Raw genomic sequence first — 27,717 nt, forward strand, 5'->3', positions numbered from 1 at the left:
CACTGGATGATGATAGCACGAATAGGACCAGTGGTTGAACGTAACTGTCAACCAAGTCTGTTCAGCCGTCACCTGCTGACTCATTCCCCGCGACTTCTGCATCATCGGCTGCAGCATTCACATCACCGCCTGCGGCCGTCCCGCTGCCGTCAGGCTCCGCGGCCGTTCCGCTGCCGTCAGGTTCCGCGGCTGTCCCGGCCTCGGTGTCTTCATCCACGCCTGGTCCTGCGGTTGCTACACCGCCGTCAGAGCCAGCTCGACCCGTTCCGCCTCTCCTCTGCCGGCCGTTTTCCGGGCCTCTAAGTTGGCATCATGGCCTTCGGGGCCGACCTCCAGACCTGCTCAGTGGCCGCCACTACCTTCCAAGTGGTCGGCCTCCTGATTGGTTTTGCCTGCGCCGCCGCCGTTGCTTTCCGCACGGCCGGCCTCCACACCAGCTCTGTCACCTATGCCACCCACCTGGCCCCCCGACGTGTTTCTCTGTTGTTGCCGTTTTCACGGTCGGCCCCCTGAACTTTTCGTGGACTCTTGATCTCTGGTTTCGTTTTGTTTTTGATGTGCTTTCCTGCGTTTTTGGACTCTGGTGCTCCTTGTTTTTTGTTTGGTCTCTGTCCCTCCGTCCTGGACCCCCTCCGCCCACCCTGGCCTGGTGCTTTGTGCTTTTTTTGTTTAGGGCTGTCGGGAGCCAGCCCTTAGAGGGGGGGTACTGTCACGGTTATGGGTCCGTTGGACCCAGTATTTTGAGTTGTGATTCATGTTTCCTGTTTTATTGTGAAAGTCTTTGTCTTATGTTAGTGTGTGCAGCTTTGTTCCCCCTGTCTCGTTAGCCCCGATCTCTCCCAGCTGTGTCTCCCTCCTGTTGCCGATTCCCCTGTTACTACCCTGTGTATATCAGCCCTGTGTTTTCTCATGCTCGGTGTCGCGTCGTACCATCAGATTATGCCTGTGTGGTTTTTGGTCTCAGTGTTCAGTCCTCACTTCATGTTTTGTTTTCTTGCCAGCAATAAAGCTGAGGTTTGAGTTGCATTCCATTTTCCGAGTCCTGCATTTGGATCCTCATCTCCGCCTGCCCGCACACAGAGCCCTGACAGTAACTCACTGATGAGTCACTTTCCACCTCGAGAACTACAAGTATGACACGTATGTATGAACAGTATGTCAATACTTGTTTTGCCTCGGCAAAGCACATATTCACTACCAAACAATTTTGGGCTCTTGTGCAGTTCAACCTTTGAATAAATATACTCACTTGCCATTTTATTAGGTACACCTTACTGATACAGGGTTGGACCTCCTTTTGTCTTCAAAACTGCCTTAATTCAACAAGGTGCTGGAAACATCTGAGAATTGAATCCATATTGACATGACCTCTGACCTCAACGAGGCATTTCAGCCCAGAGCTGCTCGCTCTATGCTCGCTGCTCGCTCTTTGATTCTGTCACGGTCCTGGGTCGGTGACCCAGTGTTTTAAGTTTCTTGTGTCTCTGAGTTTTCGTAATATGATCTTAGTTCTCTTTGTTGCCCCAGTTTATTCTATAGTCTAGAGTCTTAGTTTGGCTTTCTTGTATTCTGTTTAGTTTTCTGAGTATTTAGTAGCTGCCCTCTGCGTCTCTTTGTTGTTGTTCTGTGTTTCTTAGTTGCTCTGTCTACCCTAGTCAAGTCTTCGTCTATGTTACATTTCCTGTTTTACTTTGAAGGTCTGTGTCCTACATGAATGTATTGAGTTTGCTTCCCTTGGGTCTCGTTATGTCCGATTTCTCCCAGGTGTGTTTGTCTCAGTTTAGGTTTTGTAGACGTTCAATCCCATTTCTAGTGAGTTTGCGTTTGGGTCCAATTCCTGCCTGCACACAGCCGAAACGTGACAGATTCTGTGTAAACCCAAGATTTGGTTATACTGAGCAAATACAGCACCCGCAACATTTGTCTTAATCAGCAAAGTTATTATAATTTTGTATTTACTTTTTAAAACTTTTATATCATTTTGACTTTTTGTCTTGAATTCAGCTTAGTTTCAGGTCGTTTCCAGAGTTTCTTATTTCAGTTAGTTTTTATTATTTATTTTGAAAATGTTTAGTTTTTGTTTTCGTCTTTTTAAATTCTTATTGTACGGAGGGCATACATCAGAGGCAAGATTTAGGAAAATGACTACAAGTATTTTAGTTGTTGTTGTTGTGTTTTTTCTGGGGGGGGGAGTCTAATTTTATTTTGCTTAAGTAAAATGTTGTGTTTTTTTTTTTGTTTTGTTTTTTTTTTTAAACATGTAGCTTTAGTTTTTATTTTACTCTTCGTTAGAAATAATAACCTTGAGAATCAGCTGACCAATTATATGTGAGTGCTTATCTGCATTGGGAAACAGGGCTGAGCCTGAAAATGTCCCCAAGATGTTTTATACCATTTTTCTAAAATAATAGTAATAATAAGAATAAAAATAATAAATAAATGTTAACTATTTAAAAAATACCGTAAATCAGAAATTACATATAGCACCCTCCAACGTTTTTCTCCTGTCTCATCTTTTTTTCTTGTTTTATCTTTTTGCCATCCTCATCGTTCTGATCATCGTGACATTTAAAAGAGGGAAGTATAATGGAGCAAATGTAAAACTATAAATAAGAATTTTTGCCCAGTCCATGTGGATGGATATTGCATCTCTTCGTGGCATCTATTCATCTCTGCTACTTCATTGCAAAATGACCAGTTTTATTATTTATCAGCATGTGAGCAATTAGCTATGACCTTATTAGAGATTCAGTTCATTCATTTGTTTTTCTGAGTGACAGGCAGCCTCAGCTAACATCTGCTCTATAATTGATTAGATCCTTTGTATTATTCAAAACTTTCTATAAACTTATTAAACATCCAATTTGAAAAGTGAAATGAATCTTACAACTCTAGATAAAGCCTTTCATTAAATGAAATTTGATTTTTAAAAGCCCCTTATATATTTCGAGCCCTCCTCACCCAGTTGCCCTCTAGTGACTTGGTAACTGAAAGTCCAGAGGTGGGGAGACTGTATTCAAGGCAGATGAATTAACTTATAATGAAATCTCCTTTTCTCTGTGGCACATGGTTTAGTTTGCCAAGCTGTCTTTGTTTTCTTGCTGAAAATGCACTTCTGGTCTAAAACCTGAGGAGAGAAGAGAGTGGTGCGTCCAGGAAGCTCTTCTAAAGCTGGATTACCATAAATGAGACAGGCATCAAGAAAAGTCAGACAAGCAAAGAAGCATCCTTGAATATTTGCCATTTGCTGATTTAGTGTTTCACCATGCTAGTTGTTCAATGGAGGGACACGAAAGGTAACGCTCCTAAAGAGCAGTCTGATACTAGAAGAATCAGCTCTTTAGCAAAAATGCAGCAACACAGCCAAAATGTTTCCAGAGAAACAAAACAGGATGAAGCGCAGGGTTTAAAAGTACGATCTGAAGCTACTGTTAGTCTTCACAGAATTTACGTTTAACATATAACACAATCCACAGCCAAAATGACAAAAAAGTTTCCTCCCGTAAACACATTGATCAGTGTGTTTCCCTTGTTTCAGTTTAGCTCCCTCAAAAGTCAAGTAACAGGATTGTCTATGAATGTTGTTGACGTGAACGACGGCAAGCTCAATAGACGCTATATGAAGACGGCTTCCCTTTAGCAAGAGCCTAACGAGACGCCGCGATTTGTAGTTATTGATCGCCTCTGTCAGAACAGGGATTGAATTTGCAAGGGGCTATCCTCCATTCATTATGCCGATGATTAAGATGTGTCACAGAGCCTGAGATGCTCACTACTTGAATGGAAACTGATGATGGTAATGACGAGTGCTCTGAATACTGATCCATCTCTGTCTCTTTCTCTAAAAATTAAGACGTTTTGTAGAAAAAAGCTCAAAATCCCTGGCGCAAGCCGTGATCTATTTTTGGTATTTTTATTCTGACAACAGAAATGCTCCACAGACCATGAAACAGCTGTGTCTTAACCTGCAGGAGACATTTATTGTGTGTTTGTGTAAGAGCACACACGTGTTGTTTTTCGCATTTGTCTATGCGCCTGTATCTTTGTCTGCGTGTGTCTGTCTGCGTTTGCTCGCGCGTTATCGCCCTGTCACACAGTAATTACAAAATGCACCTGATCCACTTCCCAATCTAAAAAAAATCACCACAACACCCTCGCCCTGCTTGGAGGAAACTGAGAGCAATGGAGACATTTGATCTGGTTTTCATCAGCTCCTCTTAAACCTGTCTGCTTCACTGATTGTCTATAAGGGGTCCGGCTGCAGTGAAAAAAAGAATCATCAAAGTCAATGAGGAGAGTGTGATTAGCGTCTCAGTCTGAGTCACTACAACACTCTTAATTAATAACCAGTTGACTTTAACCGCAGAAGACACACACTCCTCCTCTGCGAACATCAAAGGCAAGGTTCTCTCAAACAATGCAGCACTGTTATTTCACCGCATTGAGGCAGACAAGAACACACACACACACACACATCCGCACCTCTTCGTTGAAACAGGGTGATGTTCAAACTGAATGCATTCTGTTGAAGACTGAACACCTGCATGAACAACTCACACATTGTGCAGTGCTATCACCTCTACTGTTTTGATCTATCTGCCTTTGCCTGCTGTACGTAATTTACAGGATTTGTGTAAAACACTTTCCAGAGCATGACAGACAAAATAAAAAGCCGAAACGCTGACTTGATCCAGGTGCAGAGTTTATTACAAGTTTGCGACTGAATGATAGTCGGAGACAGTAACTGGGAGTGGCAGACTAACTGTGGTAGAGACAGAACAGAGACATGAGCGAGTGAGCTAGGCAGGGTGAATTAGAAATGTGAGCTGGCTGAGAGAGAGCACGGCAGACTGAAGCTGGCTGAGAGTGAAGCTGGTTAAGTGGTGCAGAGCTGAGCCAGAGAGCCTGGTCTACTGGAACACAGGAGAACAGGATTATAACTCAGTCAAGAAAGTTTACCGAAGACACAAGACAGACAATGCGCAATCCTAAGTTGGCCAAGGTATGCGTGTAGGCCGACACAACGGGTGGTGGCTGGTGAGGAGTAGATGAGTAGCTGGGGGTTGACAAACTTCAAAGTACAGCAGTTGGGTAGCAGTCAGGTGTGCCAGCTGATTGCAGATCAGATTTTTAGAGTGCCAAGACTGGGCGCACAGACACATTAACAAAGAGAACACAAAGCAGGAACCACAACAGACATGAGAGTGTTGCAGAGACCCAGCCAGGAGCATGACATCATATATTTGCTATTGGCTAGCACTGCTCTCGCATGTGGGCACGGAAATCCACAGAGAGGCAGTCAAAATGCAAAATGTGATCAGCTGAGACAGCCTTGTATTCTAACCTGACGCAGCAGATGGTTTGTTACACGGAGCCATCTGGAAAGTCATCTCTAAAAACAGTTTGGAAAAGGGCAGGAACTTTCAAAAATACTTGGTGGGTGATTGGATGAACAATCTATCGCCATCTACCCACTTCAGCTAATCAGATGCTCAAACCATAGGATGCAGGGAGGAATTAAATTGAATCTTTGTAATAAGCAGGCAGTGAAGCGGTCTAGGTAGTTAGCAAGTCATTAGAAGATTCTTGACAGGTAGCACTTACTCATTTCCACACCTAAATATGTCTGTAGCTGTGACCTTAATGGCCAGTAGTTCCTTGATGTATATGAACAGGGCTACAAGTTAGAACCTGGTTAGAATCCAGCTGAGTTTACTGGATTACTTATATTCTGGAACTCACATCAGTTCAGTTCATTTTTATTTCAAACATGTGCCTTCACAATCATTACCAAATATCATTCCATTATTTGTTTGAAAAGGAGCAGGCAGAAGTATTTACTTATTTGTCCCTACCCCCTCAAGTTTTACCTCTCATTTATTTATTTATTTATTTATTTATTTATTTTTAGTCTTAAAATAAACAAACAACATATGAAACAAAAGTAAAGCAAAACAAAACAAAACATATATAAATCAAAAACAAGAAATTAGCAAGCCCCACCACAGTATAGTTTCTTTCCTATGAAAAATACATTTAAAAAAGTGTTTTGGAAAAGAACGAGTTCAACTTTGTCTATGGCGACATCCTGAATAACATCCAGAAGTCTCTCTAACAAAAATCATCTCTGGTTCGCGAGTGATGGGAGAAGGGAGCCGGAGATCGACAGACGGATTGGGGCTGCAGCTGCAGTAATGCGGACGCTGCACCGGTCCGTCGTGGTGAAGAGGGAGCTGAGTGTAAAAGCGAAGCTCTCAATTTACCGGTCGATCTACGTCCCTACCCTCACCTATGGCCACGAGCTGTGGGTAGTGACCGAAAGAACGAGATCGCGGATACAAGCGGCAGAAATGAGCTTCCTCCGAAGGGTGGCTGGCCTCTCCCTTAGAGATAGGGTGAGAAGTTCGGCCATCCGGGAGGGGCTCAGAGTAGAGCAGCTGCTGCTCCACATCGAAAGGAGCCAGCTGAGGTGGTTCGGGCATCTGACAAGGATGCCCCCTGGGCGCCTCCTGGGTGAGGTGTTCCAGGCATGTCCCACTGGGAGGAGGCCCCGGGGCAGACCCAGGACACGCTGGAGAGATTACATCTCTCGGCTGGCCTGGGAACGCCTTGGTGATCCCCCGGATAAGCTGGAGGAGGTGGCTGGGGAGAGGGAGGTCTGGGCCTCTTTGCTTAGGCTGCTGCCCCCGCGACCCGGCCCCGGACAAAGCGGATGAAAATGGATGGATGGATGGATGGATGGTTTTGGAAAAGATGGAATTAATAGATTTTTTTTACAGCAGGTGTCTTGACCTATCACAACAGGAAAACGCACTGATGTATTAATGATAGCTGCTTTCCTCATACATGATGTGCTGCTTTTGTGAATACAGGTTCACTGTCTTGGCTTACTGAGACGCTTAATGGAACTGAGCCGTGCTGTGACAAATAACACGGTCTGCCATGACAGAAGAAATGATGCACTGTATATGCTTTGAATTGCTGTTTGATTGAAAATCAATAATGGGAACCCCATCTGAGCAGAAACCGCTGTTTACCCAAAGGGCTGTTTTTCTGTAACTGTTGCAGTTTGTTGTGATGTGCTGAAACAGAGACAGACACAGAGAAGGGAAGCGCAGGAAGTGTTTAAGCTACACCAGCTACAGCTGAGCACTGGATGCCCAAGCATGTTAGTCCACAGCTGTTGGCTACTCACAGCTTGCTATTCCATGTCACATGAACCCATCAATTTGCTGCAGATTGCTAGACTAAGAATAACAATAGATTTCTTTTTATTCATCCACCATTTAGAAAGATTTTGGTATGGACAAAACACAATTTTGTTAAAATTTTCCTTAAATTGTTGATTTTGACAATATTCCTTTTGGTACTTTAAGGGACCAGAAAACCCATTTTATCCTCAAGTTTCTATGAGCTTTGTCCCTTCAAGAAGAACTGAAGCACTGTTTCAAGAACAGTTCAAGTTAACTTAGATGAAAAATATTTCATTAAGACATTTTGGGATTTGGCAACATTCACGGTATTCATTTTTTCTCCCATAAGACACAAAATCATGTTCAAGTAGATCATTGGATATTTTGAGGTTTCAGCTCACTTTGATTAAAATCTAAAAAATATTTCTAGACTTTGATTGTTGCACATTAAATATTTGGAATATAACTACAAAAATCGTAATGCCCAACAATCTTAGTTGCAGGGAAAGTAAAATACATAGCTGGAGGCTCTCATGATAGGATAGATGATGGTAGGGTGCTTTACTCAGAACCCTTGGGTTTAATAATAGATTTAGACAACATGTGCCTTGAAAGTGAGATCTTCGTTATTATGAGCTCCTGTTGATATGAACAAAACTATAAAATTACGCTCTTCAAGAACTGGTTTGAATAGGAATTAAATATACCATCCTCCTCCTCATCATCATCATCATCATCATCATCATCATCATCATCATACGGTGGCTGGGAAGTGCAAATCGCAACAAATTAAAAAACCGCAACAAATAAAAAACAAACCACAACAAATTACAAAAAGCCCACAACAAATTACAAAAAGCCCACAACAAATTACAAAAAGCCCACAACAAAATACAAAAAGCCCACAACAAATTACAAAAAGCCCACAACAAAATACAAAAAGCCCACAACAAATTACAAAAAGCCCACAACAAAATACAAAAAGCCCACAACAAAATACAAAAAGCCCACAACAAATTACAAAAAGCCCACAACAAATTACAAAAAGCCCACAACAAAATACAAAAAGCCCACAACAAATTACAAAAAGCCCACAACAAAATACAAAAAGCCCACAACAAATTACAAAAAGCCCACAACAAATTACAAAAAGCCCACAACAAAATACAAAAAGCCCACAACAAATTACAAAAAGCCCACAACAAAATACAAAAAGCCCACAACAAATTACAAAAAGCCCACAACAAAATACAAAAAGCCCACAACAAATTACAAAAAGCCCACAACAAAATACAAAAAGCCCACAACAAATTAAAAATCCTTTTTGGTTGAGGCGCCACATTTCTGGGCCGAACAAAGCGCTAGCGAAAGAGCGAAAGTACACGGATAGATAACACCAGCTATGGTTCGTACTTGCTGTGCGGTCGGTTGTAAAGTTAGATCGCACGGCCGGCAAGGGAATAAGGTTGAAAATGGTTTATCTTTTCATTCTTTCCCCACCTGGAAGCAACATGAGGCAGCTCATGTATCGGATGTTACCAAACGAAGGCGTCTAGCCTGGATAGCAGCTGTGAGACGAGCTGATATCCAGTTCTCTTCCATCTCCAAATATCTGTTGGTGCTCCAGACATTTTCATTCCCGTAAGTTATAGATATGTTCATATCACTCTTTATCCGGTCTTTAAGTCTGACGTCACTAGCATGGGCTCAAACGCTGCTGCAGGTCCATAAATCACAGGATCACTGTGGCATTACTGAGAGTTGAAAAACTGTCTAAAGTCTTTCATCTGTAATAAAATTATCAGCGTTCTGCTCTACCATGTGTAACAATTGAGTTTAACATCCAGGCATCCATGAAAACGAAACGGAATATATGACATTTAACAGAGTTAGAAATTAGCAGGAAGTTAGCTCGCTAGCTTCCATCTAAATGAGGGATTTTGGAAACAAATTCAAACGTACAACTCTGCTATCACTTCCAACATAAATGAAGACAGAAAACTAAACAGCAGTGACGTTTGTAGGGCACTGTGAGTAAAATGCGTTTGATTTCCTCCCGAACATTCAAATTAGTGCAATCATAAATTCATTCATGAGGTGCAAATTAGAGTGAGAACACGTGGAGGCTCTGGCTACGTTCACACTGCACGCGAAAACGCATCAAATCCGACTTTTTTGACCGTATGCGACCCATATCCAATCATGGTATGACGGTGTAAAAACGGCACAAATCCGATATTTTCAAATCCGATCTGGGTCACTTTCGTATGTGGAACTTAATCCGATACATATCTGATGTTTTAGGAAGCAACTGCTGTTTGAATGGTCATGACGCATTAAATCCGTCTTTTATTTCACTGACACAAAACATATGCCAATTATCAGCGCTGGAGAAGACATTGAGAACACATGAGCGCTTCGTGTGCATCCCGTGCAGATGTTAGTGAAACTGTTGGGAAGATAACGTGAACATTTTATTTGTACTGTATAATCTGCAGATTCTGACATAAATCTGCAGCTATCCTTTGAAGCACCGCTCCTCTCTAAAACAACAATAAGGATCATTATTAGGCCATATGTAAATAACAAAATAACTTAAAGCAAAATTGGACAACGTAAAGTCTGAAACAAGTCTTTATATTAAGGGCCATCAGTCAAACAATGCTGTTTGGTCTAAACAGAGCGCGTTGTGTGTGACGTCTTCTTTTGCGCATGCGGGCCACTTTGAGGGTTCACAAAGGACTGCGTTTGCTGTCACATTTTATTTGTAGTGTGAACAAGCAGACACAAAATCAGATTTAAATTAAAAAAAAAAAAAAATCGGAATTGAGCATTAAGACCTGCAGTGTGAACGTAGCCATAGTGAGTTCAGTGCATTGATGTGACATTGTCCTGAAGGATTTAGTTATTCTCAATGGTTAAAGAAATTGCAATTATTTATTCATATTTATTATAAATAATCCTAATTATATATATTGCTTCCATGTTTGTGTCCTGTGTCACAAAAAATAAATTTTTTACTATAATACATTGATTAATGACCTGCAGAATCTCCTTATCATATTACGTGTCCATAATTGTCACCTAAAGTCAAACTTTATGCTTTCTCCATCTTGAAAGTGATGACATCCTTGCATTACATACTTTAGGTTCATTTTCTGAAGGCAGGTTTCTGAAAGAGAACAGGCAGATTTGGAATATAACATGCAGAGTTCTATAGATGGATACATAAAAAAATGGAAAATTACATGTATGTGCTAACTTTCTAAATACTTTGTTACATTTATGATAAAATGGATTTGAAAGTAGATAAAACAAATTTATGTCGGCCTTGGCTCATTAGAGTCCTTGTCTTTAAATTAACTTTGTATGTTTCAGGTGCTGCACTCTCAAAGACTGAATGAACCAGCATTGGGTCATTGTGAGCATCACAGGGAAGGTTGAAGCCGCCCACTGCACCTGTATGGCCGGAGTCCTGGAGACCTGCATCCATGGCGCTGCTCTTCTGTTTAATGTAGAAGCAACAGTGCAGATCTGTGGCACAAGGACTGTTACAGATGAACCTGCATACTGGGGTTTTCTGGGTAATATGACCAAGATACAGCCAGAGGTTGGCCATAAGATGGACTTCTCCTCTTCAGCTGACCAAAAACTGCTCTCAATCAAAACATAAACAGACCATCTGTAGTGACAGGTAAAAGGAGCCGTCCTCAAAAAAGAAAAATCCCACCTGCTACTGTGGAGGAGTTGTCACTGCTATTGGAATCTTTGCTGGAACACAGTAAAGTTGTGGGAATGACCCATAATGTTTTATATAAGGGTCTAGATTTATGCCTGAAGTGCACTGCCGTGTAAATAATTTGCATTTACTGAATATGTACTGACTGAGTACCACTGTTCAAAAGTTGAATAAAGAAACAAACTAAGTTTTGCTCTTTTTTTTTTTTTTATTAAAACCACCTTACAGAACATCACATCAGTTACAATGTAGAATCCATGTCATAGTTTATAAAGGACAAAATGTTTACACAAAATCATGACAGCATTTACACGATATCACCCACTACTAACGTTACTTTATTTACTATCAGTTACTTCAATTTATGTTCTGAAAAATTACCGCTATTTATACAGCACAAGACTAAAGAATATTTAACAGGAGCAAGTTTCATTTTCCCCTGGTTTTACTACCACACTGTTCACCAAAACGGCAGCAAACCTTCACCATCTTATCCAGAAGGGTCACCTCTTCACCCTCACATGGAAGAAGTAATCTGATTGGCATGGTGGTATGTTTGAAGCAGGTCCCTTGTGTAGCGCTGGAACTCAGTCACGATGTTTCATCCATTTCATAGGCTGGTTTGCTGCAATAATGCCAAATAATTAGTAACTCTATAAATAGAAGGTAGTTCTGCAAAATCACTCAGTAGGATGTTTTTTTCTAATTTTCTATGACCTCAGAGTGCATCGAAAATAAAACTAATAGGCTATAAAGATATGAACATATCTATAACTTACCGGAATGAAAATGTCTGGAGCACCAACAGATATTTGGAGATGGAAGAGAACTGGATATCAGCTCGTCTCACAGCTGCTATCCAGGCTAGACGCCTTTGTTTGGTAACATCCGATACATGAGCTGCCTCATGTTGCTTCCAGGTGGGGAAAGAATGAAAAGATAAACCATTTTCAACCTTATTCCCTTGCCGGCCGTGCGATCTAACTTTACAACCGACCGCACAGCAAGTACGAACCATAGCTGGTGTTATCTATCCGTGTACTTTCGCTCTTTCGCTAGCGCTTTGTTCGGCCCAGAAATGTGGCGCCTCAACCAAAAACCCTGACCACGCCCCCTCTCATGACATCACGCTTGTGTCACTTCCGGTATTTCAGACAATCCCTTTCCGTCAAGGATTTTTAATTTGTTGTGGGCTTTTTGTATTTTGTTGTGGGCTTTTTGTAATTTGTTGTGGGCTTTTTGTATTTTGTTGTGGGCTTTTTGTAATTTGTTGTGGGCTTTTTGTATTTTGTTGTGGGCTTTTTGTAATTTGTTGTGGGCTTTTTGTATTTTGTTGTGGGCTTTTTGTAATTTGTTGTGGGCTTTTTGTAATTTGTTGTGGGCTTTTTGTAATTTGTTGTGGGCTTTTTGTATTTTGTTGTGGGCTTTTTGTAATTTGTTGTGGGCTTTTTGTATTTTGTTGTGGGCTTTTTGTAATTTGTTGTGGGCTTTTTGTATTTTGTTGTGGGCTTTTTGTAATTTGTTGTGGGCTTTTTGTATTTTGTTGTGGGCTTTTTGTAATTTGTTGTGGGCTTTTTGTAATTTGTTGTGGGCTTTTTGTATTTTGTTGTGGGCTTTTTGTAATTTGTTGTGGGCTTTTTGTATTTTGTTGTGGGCTTTTTGTAATTTGTTGTGGGCTTTTTGTATTTTGTTGTGGGCTTTTTGTAATTTGTTGTGGGCTTTTTGTAATTTGTTGTGGGCTTTTTGTATTTTGTTGTGGGCTTTTTGTAATTTGTTGTGGGCTTTTTGTAATTTGTTGTGGGCTTTTTGTATTTTGTTGTGGTTTGTTTTTTATTTGTTGCGGTTTTTTAATTTGTTGCGATTTGCACTTCCCAGCCACCGTATCATCATCATCATCATCTGCAAAAACTGACATCATATTCTCTATATTATTTCTACTTTTCTCCTCCTCCACCCTCTCATCCTTATTCCCCATTCAATTATTTGTTTCCAGTCTTCTTCCAGTCATATTATTATGCTGCCTCAGCTTGATCTGCTTTCCATGCCCCACATTAATCTTCAGTTTTGCCTTCTTCTGTCATTTCCCCCCTCCTGCAGCTGCTCATCCGTGTTTCATCTTTCTGTCTTCGTTCACCTTAAGCTGCAGTTAATGATGAATGAGACAAACCTCCCTTGGGCTGAGGCCCGGGCAGCTCTGTGGGATGGTGCACAGCAGGGGTTAAACTGGGCCAGAATCTTACAGGGCTGAGTCCTGGCACAATGACCTCCTGAAAGTCATCAAGGGGGTGCTCACCATGGCTTCAACCATTTTCAACTGTGTATACATTTTTTCCCACAGCATTCTGTCTTCATAATATACAGTAAAAATCGTGTACCATTATGGTTAATAATAACACAGCTGCAGATGATATGAAATGTAGAAATCTGGTTTCCAGATCAGCTCCTTCTTTTGTCAGATAGATGACTAAGATTGTCTGGACAGATAGAAGACAAAGTAGGGAGAAAAACGGGTCAGAAACTGACATGGGGACCTCATTCTGTCACACAGCTGAATATTGAGATAATCTACTAAATCAGCATATGCCTCAATTGAAAGAAGTACATAGTTCTTATAGCTCTAAATGATAAGTGGCTAGCTTTAGCAGACATTAAGACCAACTCAGATTACACAAGTGATGACCAAGTGATGCTAGTTTGATACTTTTTAAATGAAAATATTAATGCAATAGCATATATTAGACTCAATACTTGAAATGTGCAATTCACTTGTATTTTTATTTTTTATTCCTATTTATTCTATTTATCCCCTTTGTATATTTTATTTATATTTGTCTCTGTATTTATATATGTGTGTGTGTGTGTGTGTGTGTGTATATATATATATATATATATATATATATAACAGTTCTGTAACTGTAACTTTGGTCGTTGCTGTGCTTTTTTTTGGAAGTCGAATTTCCCAGAGGAACCCACCCGAGGGATTAATAAAGTTCTATCTTATCTTATCTTATCTTATATAATATTTGCTTTCTTTCTTGTTTTGGGGAACTTTTGCCTTTATTGAATAGTGGAGCAGTAAAGCTAGGAAACTGGGGAAAGAGCGAGAATGGAAAGACACAGAGCAAAGAACCACAGGTCAGACTCAAACCTGGGCCACTGCACTCTGCCCATGTGATATATGGTTGCCTTCTCACACACTGAGCTAAACTGACATCCATAAAATGAGTGGTTCATGCATGTTTATTTTAAAATTGCTTCTTTATCAGAGCCTGACACCTTCATTCCTATACTGATGCACATATTTTACAGAAACATTTTATTCTCATTAAACTGCTTGCTTTCCACACTGACAGATTCAGAACAGAAGATCTGCAGCACAGAGCAGTCCTTTGAGATTAATAAACACTTGGAAGAAAAAACAAATCTAGGTCTTTGTATGACCCCAATTGCAAAAAAAAGTTTGGTCATTATGTAAAATGGAAATAAAAACAGAATGCAAGGTTTGTAAACCTTATAAACTTTTATTTTGGTAACATTAGAAGATTAACATATCAAATGTTTACATTGAGAAAATGCATCATTTTAAGGAAAAAAATGCTCATTTTGAATTTATGGGAGCAATAAATGTAAAAAACAAGTCAGGGCAGGGTCACGTTTACGTTTACCACCGTGTGCCATCCCCTCTTCTTTAAAAACAGTCCATGAACATCCGGGAACTAAAATATTCATTTACGAGATTTGCATTACAGGGCATTCTGTTTTTTTATTTTCATTTTGCACAGCATCCTAGCTTTTTTGGAACTTGTGTTATATTTGGAAATTCTTTGCCTTGTATGTTGATCTAGTGCAACCTTGGAATCACTAGGGATGGGTATCGTTTAGGTTTTATCTGATACCAGTACCAAACCGGTACTTTTGAAACGGTGCATTTCTCGGCTTTTAAAAAACTCTATGCGTCGCCAGGTGTTTCATCAGATTTGAGGAGTTACCTCCTTTGACAGTATCACAGTATCAGCTTAAAGCACTTGTTGCTGCTGAGTTTGCATCTTTTGCTGTGAAGTACAGCCAGACTTTGACCGCTTTGCCTTGGGCATTTTTAATCTGTAGCTCTACTCTAAAAGAACATACGTACCTGGGCCTGCCTACTATGCTCGCAAAGGTAAAATGATTGGCTAGAATCCAAAGTGTATCACAGCTCAGGGGAAAAAAGCACCGAAATAAAGCACCGAAATGTGCGCTGCTTTTTGGTCTGGTTACTACCGTTTATGTCATGGCACCGGACACCGGTACCCATCCCTAGAAATCACCAAGGCTCTCAGCATTAGAAATTCCAATTAAACCCCTGGCATTCTGCTACCCACTGGATATTTGGGCCTGATTCCTTATTCATGGGCTGCATCATGTTCTCACCAGTCCGTGTACCTTTTGGAGACACATTACTCTCATGATACCCATTTTTAAAGACAGCACTTTCTTTCATTCCTCAGAGCACAATTCTCTCAGTTTGTTCTTCTTTGTTCTGATCACCACATGATCCGATTCAATGAGTGAGCTGAATTCATTCACACGTATTTCTTCCCACCAAAGTCTATTTTAAGACAGCGATACCTTTCCTCCTAACTTTTTGATAGACTTTGGTAATGCAAGCAATTACTACTGAATACCTTATCTGTGGTCCAGCAGTCTATCTGAGAATATGATCATTCTCACAATGCAGCAAGAGGCTGACAGAGACATAATGCCGGTGCGGTGAGGCCTAAACACAATAGGAACCTGCTCAGGTGACATCACACTTTGTACTTTTAGCTGAAAACTGATTTTTAAAATGAAAATTATTTCAGAGCAGACAATCTCTGTTTATACTAATACTTCTGTAAATACTTCAGTGGTTTAAATTCAGTGGGCGTGTGTGTGATGGTGTAAACAGTACTGAGTGGAATTTTATTGTAGAAAATCTCACAAAGGAAGAACAGCAACAACAAAAAACAAGACCAGAGATTTCTCTGATTGGACCAAAGATAATGTGAAAGATGTGATTTACTTCTGAAAGTGAACCATAAGTCATGACTGATAAGACTCAATCAGGAAGTGAACACGGGTGTCTGTGTCATTGTTTAGCAAAAGCTTTTGTTCCTACCTGTCCAAACTGAAACAAAATCCCAGAGTTTTAAAGCTAAAACTGGGTCAGCAGTGTTTCCAAAAGTATCAGTTTTGAGTGTCAGTCATGTTTTAATCTGCTGTCAGTTGCAGGGAATTACCGTATTTTCGCAACTATAAGGCGCACATAAAAGCCTTAGATTTTCTTTAAAAAGTGCGGCGCGCCCTATAGTGCAGTGCGCCCTGTGTGTTGTAAGGAGGACGTAGTAGAGAACACCATGAGAACGCTAAAGGGTGAAGTGTGGGCGTTGATCGTATATACCGGGACAATCGCACATACCTGTATAAAAGGACAGGTATGTGCATTATGTGGAACATCGTTGTTTTAACAACCCTGAAAATGGCAAAGAGACACGCTTATGAAGCACAGTTTAAACTGAAGGCCATCAGCTACGCGGAGGAACATGGAAATCGAGCAGCCGCGAGAGAATTTAAGATTAACGAATCGATGGTTCGCAAGTGGAGGAAGCTAGAAAACAAGCTCCGACAGGTCAAGAAGACGCAGCTGAGTTTCCGCGGACATAAGGCGAGGTGGCCCGAGTTGGAGGAAAGACTCGAGCGGTGGATCATCGAGCAAAGAACGAGTGGGAGAAGCCTTTCGACTTCACCATTCGACTAAAAGCAGTTTCGCTAGCAGAAGAAATGAAAATTGAACATTTCCGAGGAGGTCCGTCTTGGTGCTTTCGTTTTATGAAACGGTGCCATTTTTCCATCCGGACCAGGACTACGGTAGCGCAGCAACTTCCAGCGGATTATAAGGAAAAGCTGGCCATCTTCCGCTCCTACTGCAGCAAACACATTGGCGACAAAAACATCCAGCCCAGCCACATCACAAACATGGACGAGGTGCCGCTCACTTTCGACATCCCGGTGAGTCACACTGTGGAGAAGAAGGGGACCAGCACGGTAGCGATACGCACAATGGGGCACGAAAAGTCTTCTTTTACTGTTGTGCTTGGCTGCCATGCTAATGGACAGAAACTGCCGCCTATGGTGATTTTTAAGAGAAAGACTTTGCCTAAAGAGAAGTTTCCAGCAGGAATCATCATTAAGGCAAATGAGAAGGGCTGGATGGATGAGGAAATGATGAAAGAGTGGCTGAGGGAGGTGTATGTAAGGAGACCAGGTGGTTTTTTCCACGCATCACCATCGCTGTTGATCTGTGACTCTATGCGTGCCCATCTCACAGCCAATGTGAAAAAGCTAGTGAAACAAATGAACTGTGAGCTTGCTGTCATTCAGGAGGCCTGACAAAGGAACTCCAACCGCTGGACATCGGTGTGAACCGGCCATTCAAAGTAAGGCTGCGAGCGGCGTGGGAGCGATGGATGACCGATGGAGACCACAGTTTCACTAAGAGTAGAAGGCAGCGCCGGGCGAGTTACGCCACAATTTGCGAATGGATTGTAGATGCTTGGGCTAACATGTCTGCTGGCACTGTTGTTCGAGCTTTCGCAAAAGCCGGCATCATTTCCGAGGAGCCGGACGGCACGGAAAGTGACTCTGACGGTGAAGAAAGTGAACCTGGGATGTTTGATGGAGATTTAGCGCAGCTGTTCAGACACAGAGGATGAGGACTTCGATGGGTTTGATTGATGACAATTACCGGTAATAAAAATGTGAGTACCAAACTCAGTTTTGCTCCCGCTTCATTTTTAAATACGCATACTTGTATGTTTGTATGCTGATGATGATGACAATTACCGGTAATAAAAATGTGAGTACCTAACTCAGTTTTGCTCCCGCTTTATTTTTAAACACGCATACTTGTATGCGCCCTATAATCAGGTGCGCCTTATGTGTGTGTTAAATACAGTAATGGCACACATAACTGAGACTGCGCCTTTTAGTACGGTGAGTCTTATGGTCGTGAAAATACGGTAACTGCCATTATTCATAGACTATTTAGCATTTATATATGCCAGTTGTACTCTCCTATGTCAAAATATATGCTGTTGAAATCCTTCTCTAGCTTGTTTTTTCATCTTTTTATGCATTTGACAGTGCTGATAGTTATCATTATTCTGACAGCTCTTATAGTAAATGCCGTCTTCCTTTCCAGCACCATTCCTGGGAAAATTACACACAATCACAAGAAAATCACTTCCAGCAGCTCTGAGAGGGAATCTCCAGAAAATTGGGACCGTCCCGGCCATCAAATACTGCTATTTTGCCAAAGTCGCTGCTGTCTCAGAGATATGTGCAAGGTATCCTTTGACTTCAGTGCACCAGTTACAATAATAGAGAGATGGGTGTCATTGCAGACTCGCCACAAATGGCCACCTCTCCAGCAATCCTTGGTATCCAATTCAGATTCGCTCGTTAGCGTGAAGCATGGTTTGTCAACTTCAGAAAGTTGTGATTCACAGTTATGTTTGTTATTGCATTTAGATCGTACACACTTGAAAACATCCAAAGACAACAGGGCATCGTGCCATGTTTGTCTTTAAGAGAACTCATGTTCATGCTTGTGTGGCCTTTACTTACAAAGGATAACTGGAGGAGTAAAAGAAGCAACAGAGAGCAAAAGAGAGAGAAGCTTTGCTCCCTTCACAACCTTGAGCCACATTGATCACTCTGTTCTCCTTTTCACATGATTATTGAGCGTTAGTCACGATTCATAAACAAGGAGGCCGAATGCTCTGGAATAATGCTTTAATAGACTTGTGGATGTCCTCAGAGTACAATAGTAGGGCAAGGACTCAGCTGATAGGTCTAAAGACAGTAATTCGATAAAACTATTGCTCTTAAGAGCAAAGTGGTGATTGTGAGTTTGCAGAGCAACATCGTGCATTATTCTTTATCACTTTTAAGCAGTATAGTAATAGCATGTGTCAGATAAAGAGTGCAGGACGTTAAGCAAGGTAAACCGTATACTCACAGTCAACTCAAACCAGAGCTGCACCCTCGGGATGTGAGTGCATGGATCCGGCTCAGCTGTGCCTCTTTTGCTGTTTTAGTGTAAATTGGATATTTCTAGCCCATTTCACTGTTATGTGTTCTGTTGTTGTTATTGTTTTTATCAGCCCTCTGTGCCTCCAAATTGCTCTCTAATCACTAATTTAAAATGCCAGTATAGCAGATGTCATAGCACAGCTGATAATGTCATGACAGTAAGTCGTGATGGCAACATCTGATTAACATCTGGTCATTAACAGAAACATATCCTCTCTCCATCTTTGCCTTATTTTTTCTTCATGCAGCAGATCAAGTTTTCCTTGATCTGCTGCATGTCTGCCAAAAAAAGTCAATAACAAATTAAATAGAATTTTAAATTATTAAAATCAGGTCAGGGGTTTTTATACATTCATTCAGGACAACTAGTAAAAATCTATTCAGTATGGACTTAGGCTATGTGTGTATTTTAGGACAAACTGAGGTTGAAGTACGGTTGTTTGTTATTGGGAATGTGTTCCATCAAATCAAAAACACACATACTGCAAGATTACAGAAGCATTGTTATGAATAAACAAAACTAACCAAAGTAAGTGTTCCACAGTATTCACAGACGCATACAAAACCTTTTTGAATTTTAAATTAAAACTTGAAAATTGTTTTTTTACTCGGTATTGCCTCCCAGCCTGTCCACAGCACCCAAAGGATGAAGGAGATCCAGAGTCTTTGCCCTGAAAGATCAGAGCTACTTTGGCAGTATAACAATCACCTACATACATAAAGAAGGTGGTTTTCACGCTGTGGCTGATCAGCGTATAGCCAGTTACCGATCCAAGTCTGAAACTTCTTATGGGAATTCTGCATGCCGGTGAAGTTAGATTTCCTTTTATTGTTGCAATATTTATGACTTCTATAACTTCTTTCAAAATAAATGCAGCAGGAAAACTTTTAGTCATGTCTCCCTATATTAGCTTTTCTCTTGAGCGTACACATAACTAATTTAAAGAGTGCTCTGCTGTGCCTGGTGCCTTCTTATAACAAACTGTATATTCAAAATTCATTTCCATTTTCTTTATTTCCAGTTTTGACCTCGTCATCGTCTTCCACCACCTTTCTGTCTGCCCTTCCCTTTAAGCCTCTAGCTCTTTAGTGCCAGGCAATGGCCATGTCGTTTACTGAAGCCTGCCATAGTCAAAGCTGAATGGATGCATAATGAATGACTCTTATCGCAAAGAATGACAGTGCAGGTTGGTTTCTCCTACAGAGAACTAGGGCTGCTGTTCTTCTTGTGAGCAGTATCTGTCTGAGGGATGTAGCGAGAAGTATCTGCTTTAACAATATTTACATCTTATGACACACAGCTACACCCACATTTACCCTTTGCTTGACCCATGGATCATTCCTGTATGTTTTATTCATCTCAGCTGTCACATGAATGTTTTATCAAGGCGTCGACAATAGCTGTAGTGCTTGCTTTCAAGCATAAACTCTCCACTGATCCCGCAATGTAAAGATACCAGACTGAGGGTGTGCATCACAAACTGTTTCAGTGGGTGCATTCTTAGATTATCAGCACATTGCCTTTAAGTATCAAATTAATTGCAGAACCATTGTGTATATTCCCCTAGGGACAGAGAGATTTAATTAGATATTCAATCTAAATGGCTAACCAAAATGAAATATTCATGACTTAACACAGAAATTCCTTCAGTGTCCCTTGGCAATGTTCTGTTTCATATCAAGTGAACACTCATTGATAAAGAAAATATCATACATTTACATTTGCTTTTGCTGCCAGGAATTCTTTTTCCCAGTCGGACGTATAATCCGTTGAAGCATCATCTCAGGTCGTATACATTTCAGAATACAAAACTAGAAAGATTTTCCTCAGCGCAGCTATAATCATAAACTGCCAAGTCATAATTTCTGTTACCTTCCATCCATTCCGCTCATCCTTTTCAGGGTCGGGGGGGCGCTGGAGCATATCCCAGCTGTCGTAGGGCGAGAGGAGGGGTCCACCCGGGACAGGTCGCCAGTCTGTCGCAGGGCCAACACACAGAGACAAACAACCCTTCGCACTCACATTCACACCTATGGGCAATTTAGATGAATCAGTTAACCTACCTCCACAAACTGCATGTCTTTGCTACAATTTCATCCAGACTCTTGTTGATGATTACCAGCCCAAAATGAACAATATATACAGCATGATAAAGTAATTAATTACTCTCAACAAATAATAAGTCATACACTAAGCTAGTAGCTAAGTTATCTGTGTTGCTAACAAAAGCCAAACAATCTGTTTGTCTTTGATCAAACTATAGCAAATTACTGCACAATGCATTGTGTCTTTATTGTTAAGTTGTTTTTGTTTGCTACTATAATTTGCTAGTGATAAGAGAGGTCATGCTAAAATTTGAATTGTTTATGCAGCTATAAAACACCTATAAAAGTCACATCATTTGTATTTCAAGATTCAAACAATTTATTTATACCGTAAATAATTACTGAAGATACCATCGTCATGTCCTAAGCATAAACGTGTTTAACTTCCTTACTTAATGCTTAATACTTGATAATCTCAGCGGAAAGACTTCTATAAACTGAGGCAAGCAACTTATTTAAATTCATTTAACGTTTAAGTTAAATTCATCAGGCCTTCTGCTGAATATTGTTCAACCCAGTATCAAGGCAAAGCTTTCATGCTTTGCTGCTCCTAAGGATGAAATGGACATGCATGCTTAAGTTGCAGTAAGTTGTAGTAAGCTGCACCACCAGCGCGATATATTACTTCAAAACACCATGAGAACAAACATTTAGAGATATATCACTAGTCAGTAGTGATGTGCGATACCACTGATTTCCTTTCCGATCGGATACCAAGTAATATTCAGGGTGGTATCGACGATACTGATCCGATACCGATACTTTGTACAAAAACTTATTTTATTTATTGTATCTCAAGCGTCATATAGCGTCATAATGATTACAGGACATCAGATTATTTGTTCTTATCACTTAATAATGCAGAGTTCATCATATAGAAATAAAAAAACTGAAGTTGTGGCTATGTGAACACCTTGCCTGCCTGCAGCACTAAAGGACTCCGTGAGAGACGTCTGTCTCGCCCTAGCAGCACCCGTCCCTCTCCTCCTCTTCAGTTCGCCTCAACATACGCTCGTCATATTCTGTGATATGATTTACTCTGAGGTGTTTGGCACGGTTAGTGATGTTGCCACAACCATACATGCCAACCCTCCCTATTTTTCATAGGTTTCATATATGCCTTGGAATACCAGACTCATTTTTAGGTAAGAGTTCAGACATATTTTGCTTGTAACTGCATTTTGTGCCTGCATAAGTGACAGTTTGTTGCAGAGATAAGCGGGAGTAAGAAGATCAACAGGAAGCACCTGGCGTGGAGACGGAGAGAATGTTCTTTTCAAGTGTGTCAAAAGTCGTTAACAGAACATTTGTGGTTTTGAAACTTATGCATGTGATGTATCTGCTTTGACGCATGAGGGGGCGTAAGAATACCCTGATGTTATAAAAACAACTGCTTGTATATTTTTGGGCGGAGATCGATGCTGATTGTGTGCAGTATTCATCTCCCCACGCGTGTGTTCATTAAAATCATTGTTTGACCCAAACTCTTCTGGACCATCGTTGTTTTGTTCTCATCCTCAATATTCTGAACACGCGACAGTGTCTAGGCGGGCGATGCTTGGACCAACGCGGGACAGCAGGTCCTCAAACTGGCTGAGTGAAAGACGGTGGTATCGCTGGAATCGGCCGTCATCCAGGCGCAGCTCCTGGAGCAAGTGGTGAAACTCACCAAACTGCTCACGCGTCTGGAGGACCTGATGGACCCAGGTACGGCGAGGACATCTTTTACGCCGCTGCTCTGCTCTCCACAGTAAATAGAGAAGGGAGACTCTCTCTTCAAGCGCTAGCTCGACAGCTGCCATCTAGCAAAGATACCTTCCGGCACAACTTCCTCCCACATCCCACCCACATTTCCGGTTCACACGCGTCAAAATTGCATATTTTGACACACGATGAATTCGCGTTGGACACGCGTCAAGGTGCGAATGTGCACGTGTCAAATTAGGGGCGTCTGGGGCGTGTTCGCTTGCGTCTGTCTGTTCTGTTGCGTCTGGAAAAGGGTTTTTTTTGCCCCAAACTAAAAAATTGTCAGTACCATGGTCATATATTTCCATTAAATATGTCACTACAGCAATGGCTATGGTAAGCATATAGAGTGAACACCAATGTTAGACATGCTCCAAGTATTTTTTATATGTTTATTTCCTTCAAAAGCTAGAAGTTGGCTTCCAAATGTTATACAGCATTTTTGTAAGAAAAAAGAAAAAAAGGTGTTTACAACTGAAAGCTTACGGAGCAATCAAGCCCACTGTATATAATATTTGACCTGTTGAATGCAAATCCAATTTTAAGTTAAGATTGTCATGGTACTGTTTTGTCTTTTTCTATCACTTAGCTGTAAACATGAAAAAGCAAAGCAGCGTCACCTACTCTGGTTTTGTTGCCAGCACATGTTCGCATTCTTCTCCTGTAAATCACTAGCTAGCAGCCCCTTCCAGATGAGATCAGGCGCATCATTAAAGCCGGTGTGATTGATCGAGGAGAAATGTGTAGTCTGTCAAGTCTTTCATGTCATGCAGAAAAGCAGTAAGATTTTATGACTATAAATGCCTAATCTGACTCAGTAATTGTCATAACAGGAAAAGCCAACGAATATACTTGAGCAGCATTACAGGAAGAGAATCTCTATCACTTTAGCTCTAAGAGTTAAGTTTTACCACTTCACTGGACCTGCACCTAACATGTCAGTTTCACTGGCCCATAAACTGCAGCAGTTGATCATGTAGAAACTGCTTCCTTCTCTTCTCACCGTTTTTTATGGAGAGGATCCTGCCTGCCTACTTCTCCTGGGTTCTTCCACACTTGGCTCACTTTGATGAGACCTTGTACTGTCTCTCGCCCTCCCGAGACGGCGGTTCCATCTTTGTCAGGCCAAGAGCTTTCTTTCTGGCTAAGCTGTGGTCAAAAATTACACTGTAATAGATTTTGTCTATTACGGGGGGGGGGGGGGGGACATTTACACTCTAAGACATCACGACAAGGTCCTTCATTATTATAGATAAAGCACTGCAAAGTGTATATAGATACACTACTGTAATAAAGGGGGGATTTAGGAAAGATTAAGAGCTTAAAACTTCAATGTTTCCAACAAGTGTGTCCATTTAAATTAGGTCAGTGGTATTTTAAGGATTATATTAAAATGGCAAGTGTTAATTTCCTCTCAGGGTTTAAAAGTCTGACTCAACCATTGCTGTCCTTATTTAGTTTCCCAGGTAAAGTTTTCTGTAGATTATTATTTAGTGTGGTTGCTTTTTTTTCCTATTTATTTTCTTATGTTCATTATTCTTAAAGAAAGTAACACAGTAAGGCAAATGACTGGAGTCACATGAAGGCAATTGGAACATGAGAGGTAGTCACGAGATGGAGGAAGCTCGCACATGGAGACTGGAAGAAGTCAGATTTGCTGGCTGCACATCCATGATTAAAATCTCCCATTTCTTTCTCAGAATCAAGAATCATCAGAGCAGGTAACACACTTCTGTTGTCCACTTTTGGTGAGCCTGTGCAAATTGCACCCTCAGTTTCCTGCTCTTAGCTGACAGGAGTGTCACCTGCTGTTGTCTTCTGCTGTGTAGTCCATCTCCTTAAGGGGTCTATGTGGCGTGTATTCTGCATGGTTGTAACAAGTGGTTATTTGAGTTACTGTAGCCTTCCTAACAGCTCAAAATAGTCTTGTGATTTTCTTCTGATCTCTGGAAGGCATTTTCTCCCAGAGAATTGCCACCTGCTGGATAGTTTCCCTATATTTTTATACCATTTCCTGTAAACTGAAGAGAGTAGATCATCAGCTTCTGAAACACTTAGTCAAGACCATCTGGCACCAATAACCATGCCATGTTCAAACTCTCTTAAATCACCTTTCTTATCCAATTTTCTGATGCTCTGTTTCAACTTCGACAGGATATCATGATCTTGTCTACATCCCTAAATGAATTGAGTTTCTGCCATGTTATTGGCAGACAACCCAGCTGAACAGATGGGCCTAAAAAAGTAGCCGGTGAGGACATCATGGTGGATAACCTCCTTCAGTGACTGTTATATTAAAATCTTCTGTTGACTGCTGCTCACATCTGTGTTGATATATAAATATAATATATATGAAACAGATTTAGCTTTCATGCCTTAAAATCTTGATCAGTGGTCATTTTTGAATTAAAGAGTTATTGAGTGTGTAAATGGCTGTGAGCATTGTCACTGTTTTGTTGCTGTTATGCACATGTGTGTAGTGCAGCTGGAATATGTGCTGCAAAGAGCAGGCGAAGACAGTGAAAAATGGATTAATGAAAACAGGGATGTTTAAAAAAGTGGATCTGAAGTCCTTAAAGGGATATTTGAAAAACTTTGGTCTTTATGAAGTTCTCAAACACTTAATACCTAACTCCCTAAAAACAAAGCACAAAGGCTAGAGCCAGCATTTCCCCCATAAAAAAGACATTGGAATAATGTGATGTTACGTTCTTAGTCTAGGTGTGCATTGAACGCAACAAGAAACTGGCCCCACTCACGCGCCACCCAAGAAAGAACACAAACAGTCGTATCTTTTAAAGTGCTAAGCAGCCATTTATTTGCTTCAGCAGTGAGCAATGCCAAAAATAACAAACAAAACTCCCTAATGGTCCCTATGCTTTCCTACACAAATGAAAACCAACCAAAAGACAATTCCCTTACCTAACTTTCTAAACAAAAAACAGGAGAAAACTTAATCAACAAAAATGGCTTCTCACGCCTACCAGGCTGCTGCAGTGAGCAATATATACAAGGTGAAAAAGATACACAATTGCTACTTTACAAATCTATTTACAAGATTAAGGTTCAACGCACACACAAAAAGGTTGTACTTGGTTATACTTGCAAATCAATGGGCAAAAACACTCTACGAAACAACGAATCAAAAACACAGGCTCTTTATTTGATGGTGGAGGCTAGGAGAGAGGGGGGCCAGGTGGCTGTCATCTGGTGGTTAAATACTGGGGGTGATCAACCAATTATCCAGTCCCAGGACAGGAAGAGACTCCACCCAACTACTCAGCAGGCATGCCCAGGGGTCCACCCCCTAAGAAAGAAAAGGGGGAAAAACCCACAGCCATCCTCTGGTGGGAGGAGTCACACATAAAACAAACACTGACAACATTGGATCATAACATTGACTATGAACTGGGCCACACACAGAGGTCTACAGACATATCAGAAGCCAAGTCATTATAGTGATGCCACTGCAAACTGAACAGTAGGGCTCTGTCACATCTGCATGCCTATATGTGAGATCTAAACTGTAGTAAGAACAGAGTTAAGATTTCTGTAACTGAAGTTTTACATGAAGTTCCTTATGAAGTAAAAAACAGTTGGGCAAGAAGTTTGATGCTGTTCATGAGTTTAACAACAGTGTAAACGATGTCAGGTTTTCAGAAATCAGTCAGAACCAGCCTCTTGTCTGTGTTACTATAGCAGCACATACACAAGTAGATTATTTCAATTATACAGTGTGATTACTAATTAAGGTTGTGTTGCGTGTGGTCTTTGCTCATAATCATTTGATAATCCACAGGAATTTACAGCATAAGACCCAAATGGCAACTTCAATCAGCTTCACAGCAACAGCAATAAACACGTTTCATGAAAAGCCTATACTTACAGTAAACAGCATAACAACAGCTAAATAATATGGTGATGTTAACTATAATTTAACTCTAATCATAGGAATAATTCATCCAAGTTAATTAAACTTGATTCCCTACAGCATTATTGTTAAAACTAATTAAATGTAGGGCTAACTGGCATTTTCCAAGTCCTCAAGAGATCCATTTAGATAAAGTGGCAATTACAGGGACTGGTCAGAGTAAAAGAGCTTTGAAGTATAACTCAGTTTTTCCTTTGACAAGGCCTTAATGGTAAAATGTTAGTTCTCTGTCTTGTGTTTAAAGTTTTCAGTGCAGTTTATAAAGTTTGTTTGTATTCAAGTGGCTGTGTTCATTTTGGTTTGTCAGCAATACTGTACATCAAGCAGCACTGCTCCTGTAATGGCTTAATCTGTGGATTCCCATTGTGAGCGAGCCTTTGTGTTTGCTTTGAACAGCGAACCATTGTTTATCTACAATACATCCCAGCATTTCACACACTATGATCAAATGGAGCTTTACGACACGCTGCATCGAAACGTGTGCTTATCATGAACTTACGCTGATGTGGATCACTTGTTTCTTTTTCCCGGTGCTGCCCCTTTTCAGGCAGATGATACTTTAAAATTTTCAAATTCAAGATGTCCAGATTTTTGTCTTGCCATGGCTATCAAAGAAAATCCTACAAAAACGTAATGTGCTTTTTAGATGGGGAAGCATCTTTATTGTATTGCAGAAGCCATACTTGTGGACTAAGCATTGATATAAAATATAATAATTTGGGCATTAAGGAATTGTAAAGGATGAATGAACCATTGTGTTATAAAGTTTATTGACGCAAGAGTTTCACAGTCGGCAGCAAAGACTTGAAACTGGGGAAATCGGCAGGATTTTGTTTGTTTGTTTTTTGGAGTCTCGGTTCAGGTGGCTTTCCTGTTGGGTGTGGAGAGAG

The 27,717-nt window shown here is 40.8% G+C and overlaps 2 long non-coding RNA genes across 2 annotated transcripts; one reads left to right on the forward strand and one right to left on the reverse strand.

Annotated features, from left to right (window-relative positions):
* The first annotated feature begins 8,521 nt into the window (after positions 1–8,521).
* LOC308407600 lies at positions 8,522–11,119 on the forward strand. The gene is made up of 2 exons (XR_013973694.1): positions 8,522–8,834; positions 10,572–11,119. It is a non-coding gene; the product is annotated as an uncharacterized lncRNA (long non-coding RNA).
* A 1-nt stretch (position 11,120) lies between these two features.
* Positions 11,121–12,225, reverse strand: LOC308407601. The gene is made up of 2 exons (XR_013973695.1): positions 11,712–12,225; positions 11,121–11,557 (listed from the first exon to the last, which is right to left on the reverse strand). It is a non-coding gene; the product is annotated as an uncharacterized lncRNA (long non-coding RNA).
* Between the last annotated feature and the right edge of the window lie 15,492 nt (positions 12,226–27,717).

This window comes from Rhamphochromis sp. 'chilingali' (assembly GCF_963969265.1).
Source record: "Rhamphochromis sp. 'chilingali' genome assembly, chromosome: 12".
NCBI classification, from domain to species: Eukaryota; Metazoa; Chordata; class Actinopteri; order Cichliformes; family Cichlidae; genus Rhamphochromis; species Rhamphochromis sp. 'chilingali'.